Source organism: Fringilla coelebs (assembly GCF_963513975.1).
Source record: "Fringilla coelebs genome assembly, chromosome: 15".
Taxonomy (NCBI): domain Eukaryota; kingdom Metazoa; phylum Chordata; class Aves; order Passeriformes; family Fringillidae; genus Fringilla; species Fringilla coelebs.
In genome coordinates, this window is record NC_140041.1 from 10,157,190 (window position 1) to 10,164,120 (window position 6,931).

Genomic DNA, 6,931 nt, shown 5'->3' on the forward strand with positions numbered 1-6,931 from the left:
TGATTAAAGAAACTTTTATAGCAGCTAGAGATACTCAAGATTTTTCTTGGCCGTCTTTGCTGTTTTCTGCAGTACTTCATAAATCTCCTTCTTTCTTATTTCGAAGGTGTTGCCAAGAAGACCAGAAAGCCTCCTGCCTTGCTGAGCCAGATCAGCAGCGTGGTGTTGGTGAGGGCTCAGCTGCTCTGAAGACTCCCATCCTGCACCTACAGCACCTGCTGTGGACACGTGGTCCATGGAGCACTTCGAAAATCACACCAGCTCAATCGAACCCAAAGCCTGTTTTAATATCAAATCTTTCACTATTGACTACGAGCACCCTAGTAATTCTGGGGGCGGTGGTGGGCTTCTTCACCAATGGCATTTTTTGTATTGAACCAGGAAGAAAACTTCCCTTTCCCAAGGGATGTACCCAAACCCAGCCCACCTCAAATCACCAAGGGAGCATCTTTTGTACAACACGGCATTTTAACACTCATCTTCTTTGGTGAACAAGGAAAGGAGGAAATGGTGGGTACACAGGTGCTTTTTCTCGTTCCCACCAAATCCTAGCTTGCTTTCAGGTTCAAAGAAGTGGCTGACTCCTCCCATACAAACACGTGTGCTCTACAACACAGTTTGGCACAATTTAACACATTATCATGAAAAATGTAAAGGCTTTAACAACTTCAGTCTGTTATCCAAGCTATAAATTAAATTGGGAAACAGGAGGATGTTAAATTCAGAGACTAAGGTGCTTTTTTTTTTTATACAGAAAACAATAAAACAAGTTTGCATTTCATATAGAAGGCTGCCTATTAATTTACACAGCTTGCCTGGTACAGCCCTCCAGGGACTGGCTTGAGGTATCTCATTAGACCTTCTGAGCTCCCTGACATGACTTGCCAGCTGCCAAAACCTGCAGACATCGCTTTGTAGCCATGAGCAGACCATCCCCCCCAAAGGAAGACTCTTTAGGACACAGCATGCTTGAGACCTCCAGCTCTTTGCTGGAATCCCACTGAGACCACTGGGGCAGGCCCAGTCTCTCTTTGGTCTACCTCAGCATCTCAATTATTCCACGATCATTTACATCATGATTTTTCTCCTTATGATGTTAAATATCCTTATGATTTATTTTCTAAGCATAGAGCTTTTGATGCCAAAGCCCAAGAAGAACCAGCTTTGCTGTGACAAGAGGACCCTGGTGGCACTGGTAGGAGAGGCTAAGGGGGCTCACATGCAGAGGGACACATGACATGGGGGAATAATCTAGGACAACACTTCATCTGGGAAATGTTCTAAAGGAACAGCTCTTCCTCTGGAGAAGAGCTCTGGGGAGAAAGCCCAGTGATTGCAGTTTCAGCAGATGCCTTCAAAACATGGTTTCTGAAGACAATGTGGAGCAGCTGTCCAGCTTTCCTCCATAAAATGAGGAGAAGGAGAGAGAAACTCCTATGTCCTCTTCCCTGGATGAATGGGGGAATTGGTCACAACACTTGAGGATCACAGCAGAAAGTGCCTGAAACTTCGGGTCTGGAGCAGTACTTGGAAATGGGGTCACCTTCTTTGGGCTCCTCATCACTGGGGCCCAGCTTAAAAACAAAAGTGTGGGTGCTTCCAGAACTGGCCTTAAAATGGGGAAGAAACAGCTGGTGTTGCTTCATCTCAAAAGGCTCACAGTGCCTTTGATCTTCTTTAGGATACATGGAACAGTTTTTAATAAACAATATGGAAAAAATTGATGATCCTTCACACAAGTATTTGTTGCTGGCTGCATTTAAGGATTCATCATTTTCATGCTGCCTGTTTTACTGCATGTATGTAAAACATGTTTTTTTTAGATGGATAATGTCATGTGTCTCCAGGGATAATACTTGGGCAGACTATTTTTTAACGCAAATAAATGGTGTGTTCATCTGCCTGCATGATGTAAAAAGGATCAGGAATGAATTAAACTGAGTTCACAGCAAGCTGTATGTGTATCTGCATGATCCTGCCCTCGTGGTGCCCAGGTTCGATCCATTCAGTGCCCTCTGGGTGCAAAGCCCTGAGACCCACGTAGGAGTTGCCTGGTGATATTTCATTATATTATTCATCCAATTAAACCAATTTTGAGACTGAAGCCCAGGATTTGTCTGGACAACACTCTCGTGTAGCACACACCTGCCAGACGGAGCTGTCAGGGAGAACCATGGGCAACTTCATGTGGAAAGGGAGCAGAGGGCAGAAAGTTCCTCTACATAATATAAATACATATGACATATATATATAACATAAATATAAAATCATGAAGATCAAGTGGGAAGTGAGTGTAAAGCTTTGGCCACTTGATGGCATCCTCATCCCTGGCAGGGCATGTGTTGCTCACTGGAGCTGCCAAGCAAGGTCTTGTCCCTTCTGCTGCCCAACCAGCACACCTCCCCTTCCCCATGGGCAGCCCCACACTGCGCAGCCTCTGGATGATTTTGGGGTGACCCTGCCCTGCCAAAGGCTGCCCTGGGCTGGCAGCAGTGGAGGCAAGCCCTGGTTAATCAGTGCATCATGCCATTAGCATTCACAAACCACAAAAGAGGCAAAGCAACTGCGGGCTAGAGCACGAGGGTTTCAAGGGTGACAGCAGCACAGGCCACTGTGAAGGAGATTCAGCTGCCTCTGGGCCACTGCTGGTGACCAAGGACACCTTAGGGTTGGGACAAGCAGCTTTTGAGGAACAGCACTGTGTGACAGCCCTCGCTGTGACCGGTCACACCCCTGGGAAGTGCTCAAGGCCAGGGCCCTGGTTTAGGGGAAGGTGTCCCTGCCCATGGTGAGTGGGCTGGAAGGAGATGAGCTTTAAGGTCCTTTCCAACTCAAACCCTTCTATGGGTTTATGATCTCTGCACATAGAGACTGATAAACTGTTTAGTCTTGCTTTTGCAGTTGTCAATGTGAGGCTGTGCCACCAGTGAAAGAGGTCAGTGGTGCTGGGGTTGTGTGACACCACAGGGACCAGCCCCATGTCCCAAAGATGAGGGATAGCAATTAAAATTTATACACACAGAGACCTGACAAGTCTGTGTCTTATGAATAATCTTCTGTGTGTTATATCAAATGCATTAATTTTTGGAAATAAAATCACTATTATCCATGGATAGAAATTAGGATCTCCATTTTTCAGGGACCTGGTGATGGGAGTTTAAAACAGCCTTTCCTGGGAGGCAGACAGACAGACAGACACACACACAGATACAGAGCTGATTCAGTGGGGCACTGATTACATATATTGGCAATTCTGTCTCTGAGTTAGAAGAAAGAAAACCCTTGAGTCAACAGAATTCAGAATATGGACCCAGCTCCTTTGTCAGCGCTGTGTCTGTACTGACCTGCCATCAGTGGCCTGTTCCCCACACATCCTGGAGTGGTAGGAGCCATCAGCTTGGTAGGTTGTTCAAGGTGTTTTCAGAGCCCCTCAGTTCTAAAATAAATGCAGTAAATCCTGAAATGGTCAAAAAATGAGAAGGGAGACCAGAAGAACCAGGGACACCTACTTCTATGTGTTTGTTGCCTGGATTATGAAAGCATATTCAGACCTGTCATCCCTCAAATAAGTCTGTAATTGCCCAACTTTCATGTCTTTGGTGGCATTCCAGCTCTTACAACAGCCTGTATTACTTAATGAGATGCAGGCTGTTTTTCATAGTTTATAAACTATTTAGTGATATGAAAGGAAAAAGTGGTAACAACAGCTTATTTCCTTCATCAAAAAAACCCCCAATCAAACAGGAACCAATTTCCCAGTGAAAATTTATTTTTCCAGAAAACAGCCCTGACCTGGATGAAGGCCTTTGGGGCTGGGAGAAGCTTTGTGATGTCTATGGTGCCTGGAGTGGGAAGAGGCTTCCCAGCAGTTTTAGCATCTACTGAAACCCTGTCTGTAAAGGTCTTTTCCAGCCTAAATGATTTCATGATGGCTCCAGGCCAGGTTGAGATTTTCTCATGCCTTGGAGTCCCTGCCTGGTGTTTCCCCACCACAGGGGAAGGCAAGATCACAGTCCACATCTCAGTTTCTCTTTTTCTGAGACAGAGGAGTAGGTGACGTCTTTGCAGGCATTAAGATATATCTCTTTGGTTTATCTGAAGTTCTTTGTTTCGTCATAGAAGTTGTTATAGTAGAGATTCTTCTCCTAGGCGTGGCATTCATGTCAGCCAAGAAGGCCAATGCCTGTCTTGTATTTGCAAAGAAAAAAATTGAAGTGTACAGCCAGAAAAATCATGAGATCCAAGGAGACAAGTGGGAAGAAGTTCAAGTGCTAAATTGAATGTAAACTGCACAAGAAAAGCTTCCTCTCTCTAAAGTCATTTTCTTCCTGTATATGCTCCTTCAGTATTGCACAGACTGATCACTGCCAGCTTAGATAAACACTATGTAGAGTATCCTTCCAGAGACAGGCTCCAAAAGGAATGAAGCCATGTAGTGAGGGGAAATTTAAGGAGTCATAATAATTTTCAAGGCATTTTTCCTAAACTGTAGATCCTGTGACAGCTCCAGAATCAGACACAAATGGAACAACCAACCTGTTAGAAGCCACTCGTGCAGCAGAAATGTATTTCTTAAGGGGTTTTAGAGGTCCCATGTGCAGTTTCATTGTAAGATATGAAGTGCTGGACACATCAAGAAATCCTTGCTTAGTAAGGGTGAAATTCCAAGGCCACTGGGCTGTACAACACCCAGTCTCTGAAGAGAATTCAAAGGTCCGCTTTGAGTGATAGAGAAAGCAATGGATAACCTTGAGTCACAAGGAGAAAAATTTGGAGAAACCAGAACCTTGCAAGTGGGAAAAATCATTTTAAGGTGCCCTGCCACCAACACCTGCTGCATCAAACTGGCACCTGCATGGCCTCACCTCTGTGAAAGCACCAGGACTTAGCTCATCTTCATGGACTTCTCTATTCTCCCATGTTTCAAAACATTTTATCATTAATGTAGCCTACTTCACACACAGTATAGAGACACATGAAATCCTGCCAATTCTCATGGATAAGGGCCAGCTTGTTCTCTACTTATGCAACCAGGTGGTAACCAATATCCGTCCCTGCTTTGCTGTCAAATTCCTGTTGCTGTGTTTCCATCAGGCAGCCTGCAGGTGCATTTTCAACGCTGCCAGCACGAAAAGTGAGCTGCGATGTGGGGCTGGCTGGTGAAGAGCTCTAACACAGCCATGGAGTGAATGCCTTGGGCTGTCTGTGTGTCCTGCATGTTCAGCCTCCCTCTGCATGCTGTGCTGAGTGGGGAATCCAGCCCACAGGGTCATCGCTCAGTGGGACAAGCAAGGAAGGGTGAGTGGACTTCTGATGTGAGAGCCCTCGATGTTTCCCTTTCCTGGTATGAAAGGCCACAAAAGAAGACACTGGAAGAGGACACTAGGAACAGTTTTAAAGTACTGGTGACCTCTCTGATCAATTCCTGCTGCCTTCTGCCTGCTTTTAGAGATAGATGGTTGTGGGAAGCATTTGCAATATGCATGACACACATCATGGCTGGCCTGCTGCTGTCAGGGCTTTTTTCTTTTAGATGTCTTGGCTCTTGCTAAATATCATTGCAACATGGAGAGCTTGGCTCAACCCAGGCCAGCTCTGGCGACTGTACTATTGCATGAAACAAGGACTTGCAGTCCTGAAGGTCTCATGTGCTCTCCCCTCTCACAGCTCCTGAGTGCCACTAGTGTTTGTTAATAAGCTTAAATGGTTTCAAATTAATTAAAACTCTTCTGAAAGTAATGAGGGCTCCATTACCTACAGAAGCTAATGTGAGTCCTGAGGACATCCTGTGGTCCACCTGCTAGGGCAGATCACAGCACGTGGCTCCCAGAGGGTGCACTACCCTCTTGGATTGGATTGACTCTGAAATGTTCATCAGGATTTGATGCCTTTCTGTTATAACTGATCTTGCTATTACCATGCTATGGTTTACCCTTTCAAAAGGGATTAGAATGCCCCTCTTTTCCTTGATTTCTACATTAGCATGTGTCATCTTTATCTAAGAGAAAGAGAAAAAAATACTCCAAGCCACCTTATCTCTGGAAAATGAAACTATGAACGACCTCTCCATTTGTGGTCTTCGCATCTCTTCTATCTTGATCAGTGCACACAGCAAACGTAAAACAAACTGCTTTGTTACCTGGGTGCTTTTCCTCTGCAGGGAATTGGTTTTTTCTACATTAGAAAACCCAAAATGTGTAAAGATTCTTAGAAACTCTACACTGGGATGCAAATTCTCTCATGAGAACTCATAAACTCTGGAGGTTTATGCAAACCAAATTAAAATACCAATCTGGAAATTTGATGCTTTGCACAGCATTTTTGGCCATTCAACCTAGCACCAAAATAAAGGCATTATAAGAAAATATATATCCCAAAGTATTTACACATAAACCAAAAATGTGTAGGACATTAGAGTGTCCAAAGGAACCAGAACAAACCAAACACCACAGAAACACACTGGAGAGTTTTATATATTCACCTTTTCCAAATAATCTGTTCAGGGCTGGAATCTTAATATCCCATCACTTGAAAGTTGATTCCTGCCCTGGTGCAGGCAGTACCCGTGGTGATGGAGCTCTCTACCCCCTCCTTACTCTGCTCCTCCACTGCACCCTGCCCACCTCATCCCTCAGTGAGTAGGGAAGTGGCAGGACATGGGGACATTCCTGCTGCTGCTGTGTGGCTCTGCCCCAGACTGACCACAGAGTTTCCCTACTCAGGTGTCCCCATGGTAACATAGGGGATGTTTCTATGGGCTACTGCTCTCAGTACCTTTAAGGTTGGTGATCTTTATTTCATTTTCTTAAGCAATGGACGAAAAACTTTTATTTCCTCTCCTCCACATTTTGGTCTGTGTTGCTGAAAGGGAGATTTAGGGAGAAGAGTGGATGATCAGCTACCTAGACATGAGGACAGAAAATTAACTAGC